This window comes from Argopecten irradians, unplaced genomic scaffold, assembly GCF_041381155.1.
Source record: "Argopecten irradians isolate NY unplaced genomic scaffold, Ai_NY scaffold_0592, whole genome shotgun sequence".
Taxonomy (NCBI): domain Eukaryota; kingdom Metazoa; phylum Mollusca; class Bivalvia; order Pectinida; family Pectinidae; genus Argopecten; species Argopecten irradians.
This window is the reverse complement of record NW_027188059.1, coordinates 1-23,048: the sequence shown is the minus strand read 5'-3', so window position 1 is coordinate 23,048 and position 23,048 is coordinate 1. Positions and strand designations below refer to the sequence as shown.

At 36.6% G+C, this 23,048-nt stretch overlaps 1 pseudogene; it reads right to left on the bottom strand.

Annotated features, from left to right (window-relative positions):
- On the bottom strand, positions 1-23,003 carry LOC138313087 (intraflagellar transport protein 122 homolog; annotated as a pseudogene).
- Between the last annotated feature and the right edge of the window lie 45 nt (positions 23,004-23,048).

Here is a 23,048-nt window from a genome sequence, read left to right as displayed (position 1 = left end):
AAATAGACAATTGCATCACAATCTACGTAATGTACACATTAAATAATCAGATCTAACAAAATCATTTGCAATGATACAGAAACAAGGTTCACATCAACATTTACATAAAATATTAATGTACAGTCTAATAAAAAAAATATTTTACATATTAACAAATATGAAAGTCTCATTCACAACCAGAACCAATTCATTCTGTAAGCTATCGTATATAAAATACTTTATTGGACGGTTTAATACATGTAAGTTTATATTATACACAAACACCATGCATCAAAATATCACTTATTTAAACCAGGCATGAGCTATTCTAGTTCACTTAAAGTTTTGACAGGTTTTGCTAACACAATTTTATAAATAGTTTCCATTGAGAAGTTTCTTGTGGATTCATAAGGATCCTGTATACTAAAGCAACCATGGAGAGAAGTGCTATATTTTGAAGTCTTGGTGTCTGAAAGTTTCTTTACATAAATAGCACTCAACCAAGTTTTTGAATTAAATGTTCAAACGAGGTGTACTAAAAGAAAATCAAGCATATTTGATTTTATGGTGCAATCTGAATTCCATTACTAACTTGGTGGTTCAACAAATCCACAGTGCTCCTAGTCAGTGAATATTTAATATAAAAAGGCTGTATCACACTTTTGGTATATAAATTTCCATATATCGGACGGTATTTAATCTCATTACATATATAAAGCACTACAATGACTTTGTGTGTATAGTTTGCTGTTAGAGGATATACTGTACATGCAGGACATTATCACAAGGATTTTATCATTGAAATAAAAGAGGTGGGTTAATTATATACATGTATATGCTAGTATAGTTAGCTTGCAAATTTTCCGATTCATTAAAATTTGAATCATGAAAATTTCAAACCATGAAAACAACTGTTTATACCTTCATCGATCTTTTACAGCTTTGATAGGTAAAATTTGTCATTTTCCATTTGCACTTAGGATCACAGGAATATGATATGAGGCAATTATACAAAAACACCACAGTACAGCAAGCCTGTTTTACATATCACTGGATTCATATATCATTAGCTTTCAGTGTACTATGAAAATTTTATTCTATCAGTCATTTTGATTCCTGCTAAATATAGGTCCCAACTTCTTCACTTCACAAATGTGAACATATTCACTAACATTTTTTTTTCATTCATAAACCTAAGAGACAAAATTTAACCGTATTAAAAAGTTCCTTGGACGGATGAGATATAGAGAGGAATGTGTAAAGTTTGAACGCTAGCTAGGAAAAAACCAACATGACGGATTTCTTTCATGATAGATGGTGAGATTTTGTCCATGAATCTCAGTTAAAGCACTAGAACACCGAGTTACAGAAGGGAGAGCTTCCATTCCCTGGTCACGATGGAGAACACTGTTGTATGTTTTTTAATGTCTCCAGAGAAAAATTCTTCAATTACAAGGCGTGATATTTTTTTTTTCTTTGTTCAGTCTTCCGTAGTTCCTCGGCAGAACGGACAGCTTCCTTTCTGAAGGTATTGTAGCTCAAAGTCATCAGTGTGGAAAAGCTGAAAGGATGAAAAGTAGAAAAAATATAATAAATTTCCAGAAATATATTAATACCAATAATGCAATTGGTAATTCCTCTTTTAAATAACAATTAATTCATGTTACAGCATATGTGTAAAATTGTGAGTCTTTCACATAAGAATCCAAACATAATTATGCATGTTTACTGTGACAGAGATTAATGTGCCATGAGTATGGAAAGAAATAAACTAAGGCTAACTTGTATACAAAATACATCTTGGTTCCCTAATGCGTGCCCCTATATGTTACAGTGTTTAAATGCCCTGGCTACGGCGAATATCGTAAATGTATATGATCAATATCAGTTTTGTTATGTATCAAATTATAATGTTAAAGTCAGTTAATCAACTAGTGACAAAATGTGAAATCAATTATTCACTTTTAAAAAAGCTCTTGTCTAGTGTGTTTTTGTCCTTCCCATAAATAGCAATGGTTAATTACGTCGCACTAGACAGTGGAGGTAAGCTCACAACAGCTTCTCCCAAGAAAAACCATCAACTGGCCATGGCCATCAAATTTTTTATTTTAGAATGAATACTTAGACATATAAGTTATAGTTTTTTTGTTACTCTCACTAACCTTCTGACAGGAATGACACTGTGTGATGGTGACGTCGGGCAGTAGGGAACGGAAAAACTGGTACCTTAGTGGTTTGGGCCACTTAAGTATGTATACTTCTGAGCGTGACATTGACTGTAGAACTGACTTTGTCACTACCACAGGTGAAAAATCGGTTCCTCCTTGCTGTAACACACCATAACAATATTATATCATTCTTCTCTGAAAACATAATTGGATTCTTCTTATTCTAAAAGATAGCAATACAAAAATGTAGTTTATGAGATTGCAATACAGCAATGTAATTCAATATGAAAATGCGGATGTGCTTGAGTAAATTCTTTTTCACACACACCACAATGTGTCACTTGCATGATTCCATATAATAAACACATAGTTTCACTTCCAATCCATGTTTAGGAGATAGATCAATGACTATTCTTCTGTAAAACAGTTATACATATCCGATTGTGAAGTATTAACTCACCTCAAACGACATAAGTTTAGCTGTGAAGGGATCGTCATCTTCTTCTTCCGGAGGATCATCCCCTAGTCGTAGAGTTTGTGCAGCTAAGCATCGGTTAGGGAATTAATATATAGTTCATATAGCTATGAAAGAAGTAATTTTTACCATAATAGTAGATATTTTTTGTACATGTACTTATAACTAGATTGACAGATATCCAAAACCTCCAATGAAATGAGTTTGAAGTTTATACTAACCAAAATACTTCAAATTAGAATTGTCTTAGATAAGAGCTCAAGTCAACAACTTAAACAACTGAAGGTTTTGACTTTGAAGGTTTAACTAGTGGGTTAGATTTACATTAATATGAATTCCACCACACAAATTCATGCAATACATGTACATATCTTCACAAATATGTAGAATGTTATCAATGGATCTGCCTGAATATGTCTGATCATGTTCATAAGTTTAAGGATACGTCCCATCCTCTTCTCCTGCCAGTTCTTTTCTTCCTTCTTCTGTTTGGGTATAGAAAGGTCAAGGACGAGTACAGCCTCCTCATCAGTGAGTCCTGGTTCTAGTACAAACTCTACTAAAGGCAGCACCTCTGTTACCAGACAAAGGTCAAGGTCAACTAATCTGTTATCCATATATTACTACAAGACACCCACAGTGCTTTATCGCTCACCTGGTCTAATTCAGCAATAACAAACATTTATGTGACTTAGAACCCAACACAACAGTGTCAAGTTTTGCAAATATAGATTAAATCTATATGAACTAAATAGCTGTCTCATTTAAAAGAAAATTCAAAGCATATCAAGTTGATATACATATAATATACATGATATCAATTCATATTGTTCAGAGATCTAGCCATATTAACACCTTTTGGCTCTTTCCATCAGGATCCCCTAACCATATGTACAATTATCAATCCACAACCCATAAGGATGCTACCAGGCAAATTTGGTAAATTTCCATCCTGTGGTTTTCAAGAAGTTGATTATATGTATTGTAGACGGATGCCATGCTATGGTCTTAGACCAGGTGAGCTTATAAACACAAAACCATATCATTACAGAAAAGTTGGAGTTTTTTTCTAGGAAAGACAAGTCACACCACAATTGTCGAAGAATCACAGCTGACTTACGATAGCTTAATGTGCAATCACCAATGGGTTTTGTGGCAATGCTAGATCTTCATCAGAGGCTAAATAATGGCCGAACAAATATATACCACTATCTATTGATTTATTGGCTGAAACATAATGTTACTGAGTAGTTTTTAGTTTTGATATTGATCACTCACCAAATGACACAAAGGAATGTATGAAAGGTTGTCGACAGTTGTTACAGCAGTCACCATTATTATTAAGGAGTGGATTGGTGGTAGAACATCTGTAGCACATTGGTAGTAGGTCCTGTCAAATATACACCATTATCATAACAAACTGTTTGGGACTAACAAATTTAAAAATTAATTTGTTACAAGCGTAATTCATTATACATATACACACATTGTAAATTTCCTTGGTGGGGAATGTTCATTATCAAAAACAAATGTTTGATAAATTACACCAAAACCATGAATTTGTTGAAAGCATGTTTGAATGTAATGACTTTCTTAAAATCCATCAAAATTCACGGATTAGAAAACTATGTAGATGTATTCATAAGTGAACAAATAAATCTATAAATAAAGATAATTTATGATCACATAATTGGCAATAACAGCAGTAGACTCAGTTTTTATCCTATGATTTATTTATCATGTGATTCCTGCTGTATATATACTATATTGTCTATACATAATAATAACTTAGATATGAGGTGTATACATTCACACTTACATCACCGTCATGGAATGGTTTGGATCTGATCATGATACTGCCCAGATCTACAGTTTCCAGGAAGCGGGATGGAACACGTAGGGATTGGAGTTTCTCGTAGGCATATCGAGCTAGCTTGTAGGCTCCAAGGTTCTTACTCTGCTTGGCTAGGGCGTACAGTGTACCACTTGTTATCGTTAAGGGATATAAAATTTTCATTTGTCCTGTATTTCTTCCACGTATCGTCGCATTATCAAATGCTCAGAGATTGACCCATTTTCTTACTCTGTATCAACTTTTTGAATCTGAGACTGAATAACAAGTACGTAATATATTTCAGAATGCAAACTGTTTGGTGCTTAAAATACATGAAGACATGAAAGTAAAATACAACATGGGAAATTATGAAGATATTGAAAATTAAGTCCAACAGTGACTGTTATGTTGTTTGCAAATAACGTTGATACAAGATCAACACCTGTTGTATGATTGTCTAGCTAGATATAGTTGGGAGATGAATATATCTATGCTAGATAATGAAAGATACAAACAAATATGATCCCACCCCCTACTAAGATTTAACTCTGTTACCCCCGAAATGTCATAATGGACTAGCCTAGTCTATGATTAAGAAGAACCTAAATGTGTCTTCAGGGGCGAATGAGGTAATTATTGTGTATTGAACAGTAAAGGATACACTTTTGGAGATTGCCGTGAGGAACGTTGGCCTGCATCATATGCAGCAGATATCTAGATATGTTAAATAACGCCTCTGGGAGATGGGATGTGAAGGGCTCATCCTGCAAAAGATAACAAGCATGGGTTACAACTAACACTAGATAAAACAGTTATATCTCTCAATTGTACAACGTCTGTACAAGATAAAAACAGTTATACCTCTCAAAAATACAACTTCTGTACAAGATAAAAACAGTTATACCACTCAATAATACAACTTCTGTACAAGATAAAAACAGTTATACCTCTCAATTATACAACTTCTGTACAAGATAAAAACAGTTATACCACTCAATTGTACAACTTCTGTACAAGATAAAAACAGTTATACCACTAAATAATACAACTTCTGTACAAGATAAAAACAGTTATACCTCTCAATTGTACAACTTCTGTACAAGAGAAAAACAGTTATACCTCTCAATTTTACAACTTATAAGTCTTTTGCACAAGATAAAAACAGTAATATATCTCAATTTTACAACTGTATAAATGTACCAGTAATTTTCGGAGGTTTAATTTTGGTTAAAGTTTGTTTAATGTCCTATCAACATCCATGATAATTTAATCTATTAGGGCAATGCCATGATTTGATGCTAACAGCAAGGGCCTAGAAATAGATCCAAATTGCGTTGTTAGCTTCAACCTGGTGACCATGCAAGAAGGTCTAGTGGGAAAATATGGGACAGTTTTTTACTATTGATAGCTTACTGTATATCTCTGTATGGAATGATAGGCGTAATACATGTCAGCTTTCCGTTGGTAGTCGTGGAATTTATTCAACATCTCCTCCTTCTTATCAGGGTCGTCAATAACTGCAAAGGAATAGAATCAAGTCAAGGCACTTAATAAATAATCTTCAACCTCCTATTAGTTCAAGATTAACTTTCTCATTTGAATAGGTAAACATCAGTAACCTTTAACAATGTGTGGTAAAATTCCTCTTCATCAGAATTGGATAAAATCAAATCATGTGTTTTTGGCCTAGATCAACAAATCATTCCAACTTAGTCCATGGGCTGATTTCTTAAAACATACTAAAGTAAAAAAAAATGACTTAACTCAAACTTTTTTCACATACGTTACATATTAGGTGAAAAACAAAGCAGGGTCTTTGAGTTACAGATGTATACAATGTATACAAGTTTGTTTTATATGGTTCATTTAACAAAATACAGAATTTACAGACTCATATGAATAGAAACATCTATTGTTGACAATTTTCTTAACATTTCTACTGTTTCACGCATCAGTAACTAATTTTGTCCTGCTATATCTGGTGAACTAATATAACAGTTAGCAAACTAGTCATCATAATCCCTTAAAGTTATACATTGTATGTGCCGTAAGTGGTCGAAACATGTGACTTAATATTTGTTTTCTTCTATGAACCAGAAATGTATAAAAAACCAACTAATTTGGTCCTGCCATATCTGGTGAACTAATATAACAGTAACTAATTTTGTCCTGCCATATCTGGTGAACTAATATAACAGTAACTAATTTGGTCCTGCCATATCCGGTGAACTAATATAACAGTAACTAATTTGGTCCTGCCATATCAGGTGAACTAATATAACAGTAACTAATTTTTGTCCTGCCATATCTGGTGAACTAATATAACAGTAACTGATTTTGTCCTGCCATATCTGGTGAACTAATATAACAGTAACTAATTTTGTCCTGCCATATCTGGTGAACTAATATAACAGTAACTAATTTGGTCCTGCCATATCAGGTGAACTAATATAACAGTAACTAATTTTGTCCTGCCATATCTGGTGAACTAATATAACAGTAACTGATTTTGTCCTGCCATATCTGGTGAACTAATATAACAGTAACTAATTTCTTTCTGCCATATCTTGTGAACTAATATAACAGTAACTGATTTTGTCCTGCCATATCTGGTGAACTAATATAACAGTAACTAATTTCTTCCTGCCATATCTTGTGAACTAATATAACAGTAACTGATTTTGTCCTGCCATATCTGGTGAACTAATATAACAGTAACTACAGAGATATATAAGCAAACCACAGCAATCACACACCCATCACCCTACTCTATAATTATAGTTCTGGCTACCGATTTATTGAAATGTAAAAAAGTATAACTCATAATTCATAACTCATGATTCATAACTTATAAGTTATTTGATGTTAAGACAAGGCTATTCCATCAAGATATCAATATGAGCCAGTGATTCCAAAATACAAAATACAAAATAATAGATTTCATTCCTCATGTGTGTGTTCCACCCCATGTGGGATTCAAATTTAAAACCCACAAGTGGAGGGTTACTGGTAATATGCCGAAACACCTTAGCCACTAAGGACCACTATTACCTCAGACTTAGCTACACAAGCTCTTTTACACGTGGTATCCTTGGTTAGACACTGACTACTGGAATAGCCTTGAACAGACATTCAATGATATTGATCATAAAGAATTCATTTATTCCTTGAAAGAATAGAGTTTGTGACACTTCAAAATTTAGACACGCTTTTGGATATATACTGTACAACTTCAGAACGTGTTCAGATAAGAATGGTTAAATAAAACACACAATTTCAACAAAAATAACTATTAATGGTAAAACAAAATAAAACTGTGATTATAAAGAACAGTGTCTGCATATGAACAGAGAGTAAAACTAATACTAAAGCAGTTATATACAACTCTTCTTACCTTCATCATCTGAATGAAGAAATAATTTGACAACATGTATAAGTAACACTAATATCCATCTACTTAGTAACAAACACCATAGAGCAATGTATTGTGGTGATTTAACTTTGTGTTATAGAGTCACATGACTCTATGATATTTGACACATTTTTGCGATTATTTATTTTGATATCATATCTCTGGGTAAATTGTGCAAAATTTGATCACACACAAAAACAGGTCTGTTTATAGTATCTATAAATTGTTAATTTATTTCTTCTCTCATAATATTGATAAGGTTTGGATTCGGATCAAAACTGAAAGATTGTATTAAAATTACTGAATCAGATGTGAAAAAGTATAAACTATCACTATTACAGTAATAGTCTATTAGAAACTAGGTTACTGTAAAAATAACAAAACTTCAACGATTTAAAATTCGGGAAAATCTTTATTTTTAGGTTGTTCTTTTATCAGTTGAGTTACAGACTATGGTTTCTCAAAGACTATGGTCAGTGTTCTGATTTATGTGACTGTGTACATTTGTCTGCTGATATTTTGTTTCATTTACATGCCCTGCATATTTGTGGTGTATTTGTGTGTTCTGAGAGACTGTGGTAAAAATTGTCATGATGTCGTTTTATATAATCACTACGCTTCATGGTGATGACAACAAATTTTAGATGTAAAGCACAAACCATTAAAAATTAGTCTAAAGAAAATTGAAAATGGAGAAGTGAAGACACCATCACATATGAATACAAAATGCAAAATAAGGTACATTGGCTACATAAATAGCTAAATCTTAATTCAAACTAAATAAATATTGAAAGGAATATGTTTAAGAAATAAATTAAACAAGAGGCCCAGAGGGCCTGTATCGCTCACCTGGTTTTTTGTTAGTAATTATCACAAGACTCAGACAATTAGAAAAATAAGCAAAATTGACTCCCAAAGTTTAATTTTGAATCACAACCATACAATGATGCTATTGATACCATACAAATATGCTATCCAATACATAGGTTCAGAGACAAAGTAATTTATATGAAAATAGTAGCCTAATTGACCTTTTGACCTCGCATCTATTGCCGTCTAAGGCCCCGGGGGTCAGCCCTATCATTTGTACAATTTCAAATCCCAACCCTATAAGGATGCTACCATTGCATTATAAGTGCTCTTCCATTCTTAGTTGCAGAGAAGTCGTTTATATGGAAATAGCTAAATTGACCCCTTTTGACCCCACCCTTCAGGCCCCCGGGGGGTCAGCCCCATCATTTGCAAAATTTTGAATTCAAACCCTATAAGGATGTAACCATTGCATTATGAGCGTAATCCCATGTTAAGTTGCAGAGAAAAAGTTATTTATATGGAAATTGACCACTTTTGACCCCGCCCCTCAGGCCCCCGGGGGGTCAGCCCTATCATTTGCACAATTTTGAATTCCCACACTATAAAGATACTACCATTGCATTATGAGTGCTATCTCATGCTTAGTTTCAGAGAAGAAGTCGTTTATATGGAAATAGCCAAATTGACCCCATTTGACCCCGCCCCTCAGGCCCCCGGGGGTCTGCCCCATCATTTGTACAATTTTGAATCCCCACCCTATAAGGATGCTACCATCGCATTATGGGTGCTATCCCATGCTTGGTTTCAGAGAAGAAGTCGTTTATATGGAAATAGCCAAATTGAACCCTTTTGACCCCGCCCCTCAGGCCCCCGGGGGGTCAGCCACATCATTTGTACAATTTTTAATCCCTACCCTATAACGATACTACCATTGCATTATGAGTGCTATCTCATGCTTAGTTTCAGAGAAGAAGTCGTTTATATGGAAATAGCCAAATTGACCCCATTTGACCCCGCCCCTCAGGCCCCCGGGGGGTCAGCCCCATCATTTGTACAATTTTGAATCCCCACCCTATAAGGATGCTACCATTGCATTATGGGTGCTATCCCATGCTTGGTTTCAGAGAAGAAGTCGTTTATATGGAAATAGCCAAATGGACCCCATTTGACCCCGCCCCTCAGGCCCCCGGGGGGTCAGCCCCATCATTTGTACAATTTTGAATCCCCACCCTATAAGGATGCTACCATTGCATTATGGGTGCTATCCCATGCTTGGTTTCAGAGAAGAAGTCGTTTATATGGAAATAGCCAAATTGACCCCTTTTGGCCCCGCCCCTCAGGCCCCTGGGGGGTCAGCCCCATCATTTGTACAATTTTCAGTTAGTAGCCCATAAGGATGCTACCAGCCAAATTTTGTTGAAATCCGACCAGCGGTTATGGAGAAGAAGTCGATTGTTGACGGACGGACGGACGGACGGACGACGGACGACGGACGACGGACGACGGACGACGGGACGCCGGACGCCACGGTATGGCATAAGCTCACCTTGGTCCTTCGGACCAGGTGAGCTAAAAATTAGACTACATAAAACTTAAAATTAGATACTTCATTTACCTTTGGCTATATCTAGACATTGCATGGACAGCTTCCAGAAGTAATAGCCAGCGTCATTGAACCGACTCTCCAGCACGGCATTGTGGGTAAGCTGTTCCAGTACCTTAACAGCCTCGGTCTGAAGTCCAGCCTTGTGGAAAGCTGATGGGACAAGATCATTTTAGTATTCAATTTTAACTAAATAAGATCTAATCCACATACATAATATTCAGGATATTAAGAATTATTGGTAAACATTGTGTATTAACTACCTTGTTGTGCCTCTTCAAACTTGTCATTCTCAGCCAGCCATTGAGCGTAAGGTACATACACTTCTTCCTTGTATTCTGGATGTTTTCTCCACCAGTGTGAAGGCCTGATTACATATACACAGACCGTATTAAAGACATATACAGGAAAATGTCGCACACATACCGTATTAGACACAGAGGAGTTAAGAAAGTCTCTAAACACATAGATAAAATAGTAAACACAAATTAACTCTATGTTTATCTTACTACAAACTTCGACTTATCTTGAATAAACTAACTATGTAAAGACTTTAAGCATAGATATAATTTCATTTTAGAAAATTAAAACAAGAGGCCCAGAGGGCCTGTATCGCTCACCTGGTTGGTAATGCCAAGTAATGTTCTGAATAAAAGTTCATTGTTTATTTTTCTGAAGGAATTTGAATATTAACCTCTAATTCCCGTATTGAGCCCCACTGCTCTAGGGGGTCAAAGCCAAAATTTATAACGAATTCTGTTAACCCCAAGGATGTTTCTGGCCAAATTTGGGTGGTACAATCCATGCAGAACTCTAGGACAAGTAGCGATTTTTAGGATTTACCTCTATTTCCCTTAACGGGCCCCGCCCCTCCTGCCCCCCGGGGGTCAGAGCCAAAATTTATACAAGTTCTGGTCCCCTTCCCCCAAGGATGTTTCTGGCCAAATTTGGTTACAATCCATGCAGAACTCTAGGACAAGTAGCAATTTATAGAATTTACCTCTATTTCCCCTATTGGGCCCCGCCCCTCCTGCCCCCCGGGGGTCAGAAGCCAAAATTTATACAAGTTCTGGTCCCCTTCCACCAAGGATGTTTCTGGGCCAAATTTGGTTACAATCCATGCAGAACTCTAGGACAAGTAGCAATTTATAGAATTTACCTCTATTTCCCCTATTGGGCCCCGCCCCTCCTGCCCCCTTGGGGTCAGAGCCAAAATTTATACAAGTTCTGTTCCCCTTCCCCCAAGGATGTTTGTGGCCAAATTTGGTTACAATCCATGCAGAACTCTAGGACAAGTAGCGATTTATAGAATTTACCTCCATTTCCCCTATTGGGCCCCGCCCCTCCTGCCCCCGAGGGGTCAGAGCCAAAATTTATACAAGTTCTGTTCCCCTTCCCCCAAGGATATTTCTGGCCAAATTTGGTTACAATCCATGCAGAACTCTAGGACAAGTAGCGATTTATAGAATTTACCTCTATTTCCCCTATTGGGCCCCGCCCCTCCTGCCCCCCGGGGGTCAGAGCCAAAATTTATACAAGTTCTGGTCCCCTTCCCCCAAGGATGTTTCTGGCCAAATTTGGTTACAATCCATGCAGAACTCTAGGACAAGTAGCGATTTATAGAATTTACCTCTATTTCCCCTATTGGGCCCCGCCCCTCCTGCCCCCTTGGGGTCAGAGCCAAAATTTATACAAGTTCTGGTCCCCTTCCCCCAAAATGTTTCTGGCCAAATTTGGTTACAATCCATGCAGAACTCTAGGACAAGTAGCGATTTATAGGATTTACCTCCATTTCCCCTATTGGGCCCCGCCCCTCCTGCCCCCGAGGGGTCAGAGCCAAAATTTATACAAGTTCTGTTCCCCTTCCCCCAAGGATGTTTCTGGCCAAATTTGGTTACAATCCATGCAGAACTCTAGGACAAGTAGCGATTTATAGGATTTACCTCTATTTCCCCTATTGGGCCCCGCCCCTCTTGTCCCCTTGGGGTCAGAGCCAAAATTTATACAAGTTCTGTTCCCCTTCCCCCAAGGATGTTTCTGGCCAAATTTGGTTACAATCCATGCAGAACTCAAGGACAAGTAGCGATTTATAGAATTTACCTCTATTTCCCCTATTGGGCCCCGCCCCTCCTGCCCCCAGGGGGTCAGAGCCAAAATTTATACAAGTTCTGTTCCCCTTCCCCCAAGGATGTTTGTGGCCAAATTTGGTTACAAATCCATCCAGAACTCTATGACTAGTAGCAATTTAAAGGAAATGTTGACGGACGGACGGACGACGGACGACGGACGACGGACGACGGACGACGGACGCCGCGCCATGACATAAGCTCACCGGCCCCTTCGGGCCAGGTGAGCTAAAAAAAATTGATTTAGTTTGTTGCTAAAAATATAACAAGAGGCCCATGGGCCTTAGCGGTCACCTGAGTTCAGATACAGAATGAAACAAAGACATGCATATATAAACACTATATATTTGCCCATCAGGCCCTTGAAGTCAGTCAGTGATTTTATAAATTAGACTTTTTAATCTATGAAGATTATTTGGTTCCATCAAATCTGTGAATTCAGAAGAAAGATTTTTGAAATGTTATCCATTTTGACCCCTTTTGGCCCCACCCCTCTGGCCCCTGGGGGTCGGCCAGGACCAATATGGATATGATGTTAAAATGCTATCTCAGGCTAATAATTCTAACCCAGATTGACTAATTTCCTATGAAAACTAAGCAAATAATGTTCCTAAATGTGTTTTTCCTATATAAACTATATTAAATTTGACCCCCTCCCCGGGGGAAAATCTGAGATCCCAGGGCCATGAAATTCACAAATTTTTGTAAAGGGCCTTCAGACCTTCTAATCAGTCAAGAGTATCTGGTTCCATCAAATCTGTGAATTCAAAAAGAAGATTTTTGAAATTACCATTTTGACCCATTTTGGCTTCGCCCCTCTGGCCCCTGGGGGTCGGCCATGACCAATATGGATATGATGTTAAATGCTATTTCAGATTAATAATTCTAACCCAGTTTGACTAATTTCCTATGAAAAAACTAGGCAAATAATGTTCATAAATGTGTTTTTTCCTATATAAACTAAAGTAAACTTGACCCCCTCCCCCAGGGGGAAACATGAGACCCAAGAGTCATATAATTTACAATTTATATAAAAAACACCTTAAGACCTGTCCATCTATGAAGAGTATTTGATTCTACCATTTCCAGTATTTAAGAAGAAGATTTTTAAAGTTTTAGCCTATTTGCCCCTTTTGGCCCCGCCCCCTGTCCCGAGGGGGTTGACCAGGACCAATATAGATTTGATATTAAAAAGTGTTATCTCAGGCTAATAATTCTAAACAAGTTTGACTCCTTTCCTATGAAAATTGAGCAAAAAAAATGCTCATAAATTGTTTTTTCCCTATATAGACTATAGTAAAACTTGACCCCCTTAGGGGGAAACGTGAGACCCCAGGGTCATATAATTCACAATTTTCATAAAAATACCTTAAGACCTGTCCATCTATGAAGAGTATTTGATTCTACCTTTTCCAGTATTTAAGAAGAAGATTTTTAAAGTCTTAGCCTATTTGCCTCTTTTGGCCCCGCCCCTTTGCCCCGAGGGCGTTGACCAGGACCAATATAGATATGATATTAAAATGTTTTCTCAGGCTAGTAATTCTAAACAAGTTTGACTCATTTCCTATGAAAATTGAGCAAAAAATGCTCATAAATGTGTTTTCCCCTATATAAACTATAGTAAACCTGACCCCCTCCCCACGGGGGAAAACGCGAGACCCCAGGGTCATATAATTCACAATTTTTGTAAAGGACCTTACGACCTTTCTATCTATGAAGAGTATTTAATTCCATCACATCTGTGAGTGGAGAAGATTTTTGAAATTTTAGTCAATTTTACCCCTTTTGGCCCCTCCCATAGCTTCCTGGGGGGTGGGGACCATATAATTCACAATTTTGATTGGCCTTATGCCTTAGAAGGTTTGTGCAAAATTTCATTGAAATTGCTTCAGCAGTTTTGGAGAAAGAAGTCGAAAATGTAAATTGTTTATGGACATACGACGGACAACGCACGACGGACGACGCACGACGGACGACGCACGACGACGGACAAAAGGCGATTAGAATAGGTCACTTGAGACTTCGTCTCAGGTGACCTAAAAACAGTGATCAATAACATCACTCTAGCATTTTGACTTTTAAAAGTTTTATTCAAATAAGCTTTTAATGAAATCAATAATTTGTTGTTTAACCTGACACTGTCCTAGTGAGATTATTAATCTACAATCAATTTAAAGATGCCAGTACATGTATATCACAATTTTTATTAAGGCATCTTGTTAGTAATAAAACAATAATATGATCAACATTAACTGTTAGAATAACAAGAGGTACTCACATCGTCCCAGTGTTTGGCCTCTACATGTAGATTAATCAGGGACTTGATGTCGCCCATCTTGCTGTACACCTCAGCAGCATACGGGTATTGTTCCATCTTGGCCAAATGGGCTGCAGCTCGGGACAACGCCTCTCGGTCAGCTTTGTCCAGTTTACGTGCAACATCAATCATCCTGTAAAAATGTTTTACAAAAGTTTTTAAAAGTTTTATAAAAATTCCTGGAATAGGTAACGATTGCACAGATAATACAAACAAAGCAAATTATTTTAGCTTACCAGTAATTACACATATACATGAAATAAACATCAATTAATGTCCAAATAATAAATAACGTCTGTGGTCAATCAGCACTATGGGGGAAATTTTCATTACCATATTCGACCTAATAAGCGCCCATGACCCTATAAATGCCCCTCCTCCTTTTGAGGCCTCAATTTCAATTGTACAGACAAAAATAAAGATCACAACTGTAAAGGTTTGAATTTTTTTTTTGTCTTAATAAGCACCTTTTCATTTTTTCAAATTTTTAAACACCCTTGGCGCTTATTGGGTAGAATACAGTATCTAAATCTTGATAATACAACTGGATCAACATAAACACTGGATGTCAGCCTGAATACAATACAAAGTGTACAATCTAGGTAATTTATATAATGAGGTTTCTTGTTGCACCACTTCTTGCCATTTTGACCACACCTCATATTGATAAAGACATGGACAGTACTACCGAGACCTGATCACACTTACATGTCAGCCCATCCATGGTCACCAATAATGTCTATGGCCTTACAGAACTCTCCAGCAGATATGTACATCTCGGCTGCGGCCTTGGGTTCATTGCTGCTCTTTGCCCAGTCTGCCTGTTTAGTGATCAGCATCTTCTTGTCGAGTGGATCACCAGATCCGATGTATTCCTAGTAACATTACATTATTGACCCATGATTGTTGTAACAAGAATTACGCAGATTTATAAGTATCGCCCCATACCGCATTACTGATTTATCACATAACTATATGGAATATTTAAAGACATCTGAAAGTAAAACAAAATGAAGGAAAAAATGAAAGTAAAAGTGATGTCCTTCAGTTATGTCTAAAGTTTGGTTAAGATTGGACTTAAACATTTTGAGAAACAGAGCTCAATACAAAACTTTAAAGTGAAAAGTTAATGACAAATCCGCCACTGCAAAAGTAACACCATAGTATCGTCTTCGCAAATTATCTTTGTAAGTACAAGAAATAGGCAAAAGGATCCAAATGACCCTGAAAATGTCTTAACTTTGATTCATGTTCATCATTATTTGTATCTTAGAGTTTTTTCTCAATACAACTATGCTGTGAAATGCAAATAGTTATGAAATCATGGATTTAATAACAAATTATTTCTTCATTCCCCATAGAACAGGAAATATGGAACTGTTGCTCACTTTCTAGATTGATTTCATAATATGAATGAATGAATCATTAACCTCGAAGATGTTTATATATATACCTTTGCATATTCAAACATCCTGAGATCTGTGTACATGTTCATGGCCTTGTGTTCATGATTTGCTTTCTTGTAGAGTTTTAGCCCCTCATGGAACTTGCCTTGGTAACCATACACATCTCCTAGGAACACCATGGTGTCTTGTTCTCCTCGTTTCTTTCCTTTCCTGTAAAAATTAATTAGTTTGATCAATATTATTTTAATCCTTAAATGCTATGTTAACCAAAATCATGCTTCCATTGAAAGATCTTTCTCTTTACTTTGACTTTTGTTTTCTGATTCCACCTCCAGAACTTCATCAATAATTTGCGTTTTTACTCTCCCTGAAATTCCTGACTTAATTCTCACCAGTCATCTCACCGAGACTTGAAATTCTGTGTTTGAGATTAACATTTAACTTGTTAATTCCTAATAATATTTCATCGACAATGGCTCTCGTCATACCAATCTAATCGTCCGGCCCTGACTACCTACCTCTATGTTGTGGATGAGCTCTAGGTATCTCAGGTCCTCTGATGCGGATGAAAGCTTTCTTGGCTGTATCAAAGTCGAGACCTTCCAGAGCCTCGTGGGCGAGCACCTCCCAGTCTCCGTCTGTGACTCCTAGACAGGCAACCTTGTATGCATCCCTATATACAACAAGGAGTTATAAACAAACTCACCATCAACATGGTAATTAACATCACATGTTGGTTTGGTAAAATGTTTTAAAGGGAGTGCTAATTACAATATCAACATTAGTTTTAATATACAGTAGATCTTGTTCAACTGGCCCTTGTCTAATGTGGACATGTGTATATCTGCCTATTCCAGCATAGTTGAATGGAATATCCTTCATAATTTATAGTAATTTAAACCTATGTAATCCAGAAACCTGGCTTTACCGATCAAATATGCTGATCCAAGAGACATCGGATCAGACAAGTTAAACTGTAGACAGCATCTGCCTCATATCATAATGGGAGCATTTAAAAACTTTGTTAAAAATCTGTTTCATTGAATACAATCCTGATTGTTAATTTTAAGTCTCTACAACAATGAAATGTAATAACTGTCATGGTAACTGAAGGAATAATTAAGCCGTGTTACGGTTCTTGACAGGTTTCTAGAGAAATCTATCAAAGATATTGTTTCAGAAAAAGATATTGTTTCAAAGAACAATTACATAAGATAGCCTAGTTGTTGATACCTACTTGAAAAACTTTTTCTCCAGATACTGGTACATGGATGCTGACTGTGGTACATCTACTGAGGACATGGAGTACACAATGTAGACAGAAGATCTTAGATCCTACTGAATCTCCAACCCACAAAACCCTGCAAAACTCAAATTCAATACAAAAACTTCTTCAAAATTATTCTTAACCATGAATAAACTAGATTTCTTTTAACACTTCCTTGTAAAATTAATAAATTTATGCCAGACTGATACTGATATACACATTTCAGGAAAATAATATAATCAAGGTATGTATTATAAGTGCACCATATGGAAATTCTTTACCACCAATCTAAAACAGCTGATATCTGTTGATTACCTGTAGTTTCTGTTGGTGGACAGGGAAGTTGCTGGCCTTGATATTGAGGAGACCATTCCCTGAGAAGCACAACATGTCCTCATAGTGAGTGTTCCAGGCCACACTGTTTGGCATTTGGCTCCTGTAACAGTTACATTCAATAATTAATCAAACCATCACACTCTGTGACCAGGCAGAACCCCTTCATATAAAACTTGATAACAGCCTACACAGGGCTTGTAAGTAGACAGCAATATAGAACCTGTATGTTAGAGGTTGTTGGGCTGACCAACCCACTATACACAGGAAGAGAAATGCCTGTTTGTGAAAAACATCTGTGTTAAATCATTTTTCTCACTTTAGTATATCAACTAAATACATGTAGAAGTTATCATCAAAGTGAACTTTTTGCATTATATTATATGTCATTTTAACGTTAACTGGCTAATTAGTTAGTCTACTAACGAAAATGTTCAACAAAGTTCATGACTATACCATTTGAGACATAATATCAGAGCAACACACAATGCCATTATAATTTTTTATTTCCCTAGAAACTTGAAATGTCTACAAGAGGCCCATGGGCCTTAACGGTTACCTGAGTTTTGGATACAGAATGAAACAAAGACATATAAACACTACATATTGGCCCATCAGGCCCTTGATATCCGTCAGTGATCTTATGAATTTGACTTTTTTAAAATCTATGAAGAGTATTTCATTTCCATAAAATCTGTGAACTCAAAAGAAAATGGTTTGAAATTTTAGTCATTTTGGCCGCGTTTGGCCCCATCCTACTGGCCCAGGGTGTCAGTCAGGACCAATATGGATATGATGTTAAAATACTATCTCAGGCCAATAATTCTAACAAAGTTTAGACTCATTTGCCTATGAAAACAGTGAGCAAATAAAGCTCGATGAAATAAATGTGTTTTCCTATATATAAACTATAAGTAACATACAGGACCCTCTCACTCAATCATGAGACACCCTAGGGGTCAATAAGCTTCCACAACTTTTTGTAAAGGACCTTATCACCTTTTCTTTATTTTGGCATAGAGTATTCTGATTCTTCCATTTTGTGGAATTTCAGTAGAAGATTTTTTGAAGCTTTAGCCTTCTATTTGATCCGCCTTTAGGCCCCTCCCCTCAGGCCCCTCTGGGGATCTCAGCAAGAACGCATATAATTAACAATTCTTTGGTTGAGCTTTGGCCATGGAAGGTAACTCTTCGCAAAACTTTTAAAAATAAAAATTTGGTTCACCAGTTTTGAGTAGAAGACGAATGTCCCAAAATGTAAAGAGTTGTTTTTATCACCATACGAACGGCACCGAACAACGGATAAAAGGCGATTAGAATAGGTCACTTGAGACTTCGTCTCCCCTAACTCTCAGCAGCTGGTTATGTAACGAAGACATGAAGTTAATTACAGACAAAAAATTTTACCTAGATTAAACGCAGCCCTCAGCTGTATCAGACAAATCAATGAGTACAGTGCTGTGATAACCAATGTAATCCTTTCTGCCACAGGATTTAAGTGTGTCCGTGCGTTGTGTTACCTGGTACAGCAGATATTGACCTGAACAATAGTCTCTTTTGCGTTGTTGTCGTACACTAGGCAGGTGCTGATGTTCGTTCCACCACAGCCAGTTTGGTACGAGAGGCAGATACGTCCAGACATCGGACAGATGTTGGCGACCTGCTAAATGCATCTATGATCGGGGAATGTATTGTTCCACAAACTATCTTGCTATTAATCTAAGTAAATCAAGGCAGTCAAAGGGTTGAGCGAGGGTTAATAAGTCCATGGAGCATTTCTCTAACGGTTAACAATACCTGACTATTCTGGGTTATAATTTCCGAAGCACAGTTCTCATTATTTCGAAGAAATCAACTTATTCTCGCGGTTCAGTAGATAATATTTCAACCAACATTGCAAAAATAGCTGCATATTTAATATTTACCATAAATGGAGATATGAAAGTGATGTCATATTTCCAATGTCTTTTAGTATCGACATCCAATCCGACATGGAACTAATATGGTAATTACTTTATATATCTAAAATTAAAGGCCGATTTTAGAGTTACACGAATGCAAAATTGTCATGAAGTGTTCATTAATACAATAAATTGCATTAAAATGTTTCAATTTTCAACAAAACATGTATTGGTGATAAGATTTATATCAAATTGTCGGCTAAATGATGTATAAAAATTAAATTCCATTTCTAAGCTCAATCAAGCTTGTAGTATACAAAGCCTTTGTGATGTGTGCTCACAGCAAACTCAACTGTGAAGTGAGTTATCTCAATCAGTGGAAAAATTGGTAAATTCCCAAGTTCCGTCAGAAATTTATAAGAATGATCAACTAACCTAATGTAGATGAGCCATTATAACATTATCTCAACTTGATCTTTAAGCTAACTACAATGTAAAACTGTGACCTTTATTAAATCCAGAATAAAGATGATGCATAATTTATTTTCCATATACCTGTGTATTTTATTTTTACATCCTACAGTGTAACATTTCTCAAAACCGAAACCTTCTTAAAACCGATCACCTCTAGAAACCGAACAGGGGGGGGCGATCGAGGTGGGCTTGGGGGGGTGGGGATGTCATGTACGGAATGAATTCCTCTTTATTAGTAGTATATAAAACTTCCCAAAACCGATCCCTCCCAATTCCGAATACCGGACCGATTTCGAGATCGAAATTGTCAAATGTAACTAAAATACACTTCTGAAAACCGGCCTTACCTGAGCGACACCGATAGATTGCATTGAGGTCTGATCAACCGACCGTGAAATACACACGTACCTGTACCATAGTTGTCGCACGCCATGTCCTGGGGCATGTATACAGATGTAGATATAGGTACACGGTAATTATACCTGAGATGGTGGTGTAATTATTTAATCATGTCTATTGTTTAGATATTTAACAAAGGTCTACCGCGTGCACGCGGTTTGTTTTACTGTGGGAAAACAAACAGAGCTAGTAATAAAGAGAAAGTTTCGTATTCAAATCACACGGGTTTTTTATTTACTTATGTAGTCGTCGGATAACGTAAATTATCTGTATGAAGAAACCGAAGCCATGTATTGTTTTAGAAAATGACTATGTCATATAATGACCGGCATCGACTGATCATCGTGTAATTAGACCATATAATTTGATTCTTGACGTAACCGGAAGCGATCGGCCGTATGTAGGTTAGTGCAGACGAGAACATCCCAAGAACATTCATGCAACTAACTAACTAAACTACGTTTACAAGCGGTAACAAAGTCAAGATTGTTGTAATCCATTCCTTTTAAACGTATGATTCTCTCTTTTGTGATAACATTTACATTAACACTCAATATCAGTCGGTTTAACGAACACTAGCCATACATGCGGTACACTAGTGTGAAAAACGACTTCCGATCGATTAAATCCGGATCGTAATGATAGGTATTCGGTTCACTTCTCCAAACCGAACCCTCTCTAAACCGGCCAAAATTATATGCACCGACCATGATCGGTTTCGGGAGGTTCCACTGTATTAACAGTCAGGGTCATTAAAGGATGTGCCAGGTTTAGAATAAGGAGGAAAGCCGGATGACAAAGCCCAAAGACAACTTATGATCAGTACCTGGTAACTGCTAAATGCTGCTGTAAAATTTGCAATCCAGAGGTGTAACGTAATAATATGTCAAAACACCTGAACCACTTAACCACCATGGCTCATAATTAATGAAATATGATTACCTTCATGATTAAACTGGTTAGGGAAAATTTTTTCAAATAACACTACAACCTAACGCATTTTCCATTACAACTGCAGGTGACATGTCAATGAGCTGGTGACAAAATTAAAATCGGCAGGTGAGAGATTCCTGGAGAACTCAGGCTGCACTTCAAGCATGTGTGAAGTCTCTGACCAGGCCAATATGACCAATGTTGTGCAGTGATGAAAACTCAACAGAATCAACTCAACCAGTGGAAGTCAAACAAAATGTGCTATAATCATAGGCAGCAATCATTCAGGCAAAATAGATTTCTTTTATAGAAACTTCAAGTGATAGCAGGCAATTGCTGATCGAGGTTTGAAAATTTCTAATTTATCTCACAGAAATATTATATTTGTCCTGAAATGTTTTCATAGTAAACCCCAATATATCCACAAAAATATCACTTTAATTATTTTTGGTATCACCTAAAAGTTTACATAAAATCATTTAATGAATTGTTAATTGTTGAATTTTTCTTATCGCCATTCAACATCGGTAATTTACTGGTCTGACCTTTGCCCATACCAGGCCTACATTTACCTGTCCATTTTGTAGCCCAACCAGTAGTCCTCTTTACCTTGTGGCATAAGGCCCCTTTCACAACTAACCTGTCCATTCTTGAGCCCCACAAGGAGCCCCTCGCGACCTGGAGGTCCACCTATGACCTTGATGTACCTAATTAAGGATTCCATGACCCATTCCTTCTCCTTAATACCCTGGAAGGAAAAGCTCTGTAGGCGCTTGTCCTGTAAATAACAAATCTTTAAGCTAAATTCTGTACACATTTGACATTAAACTCATTTTGTCAAAATCAATTATATGTCTAAATCAATTTATATTAAATCATTTCAAACATTTCTTTTCATTTAATTGATTCCTTTTCAATTTATCAGTATGAAATATGTAATAAATACCTCTAGAGATTATGTGTCTACATATTGAAACATTATAAAATACTTTTACTAGAATTACTAAAGGAAAATTTCACCAATACTAATACAAAAGTACAAAAGTTCAAATTTTTTAACTCAAACTCAATTAACTTGAAGACCCTATTTACAGTAGACCTCGATAATCTGTGACCTTATGTCTCTATACCAACCTGTCCTAATTACCAATTCTAAAATCTACTTGGTCATTAAGCAAATCTGTTCCCTGATAGTTCCATTCCAGTTTGTGAGTATTCTGGACTATTATAGTTCTACTGTATACAAGATATTGATCCTGATCAAATTTTTCGTTCTACAATTTTCATGAAAGCTGATCTTATACACTCGGATGTGTTACCATGGCCAAGTGGACATAGAATTACTGAGATATGGTGACTGTAGACGTACAGTGACACAGTAACTGGAATTCAGACAATATGATAAACACAAACCTGACACAGAAATGATGTTTATTTGTGAACAGACAACCAATAAATTACAGTCAAACTTCCTGTTTGATCTTCTCCTTCACTTTATAATGCATATCAGCAGCGTCGTCAGAGTAAATTCGTATACCACAATCCTTGTCTGGCAGTTTGTACCTACAGAGAAATAGAGAAACAAAATGAAACAAATTACACTGTATA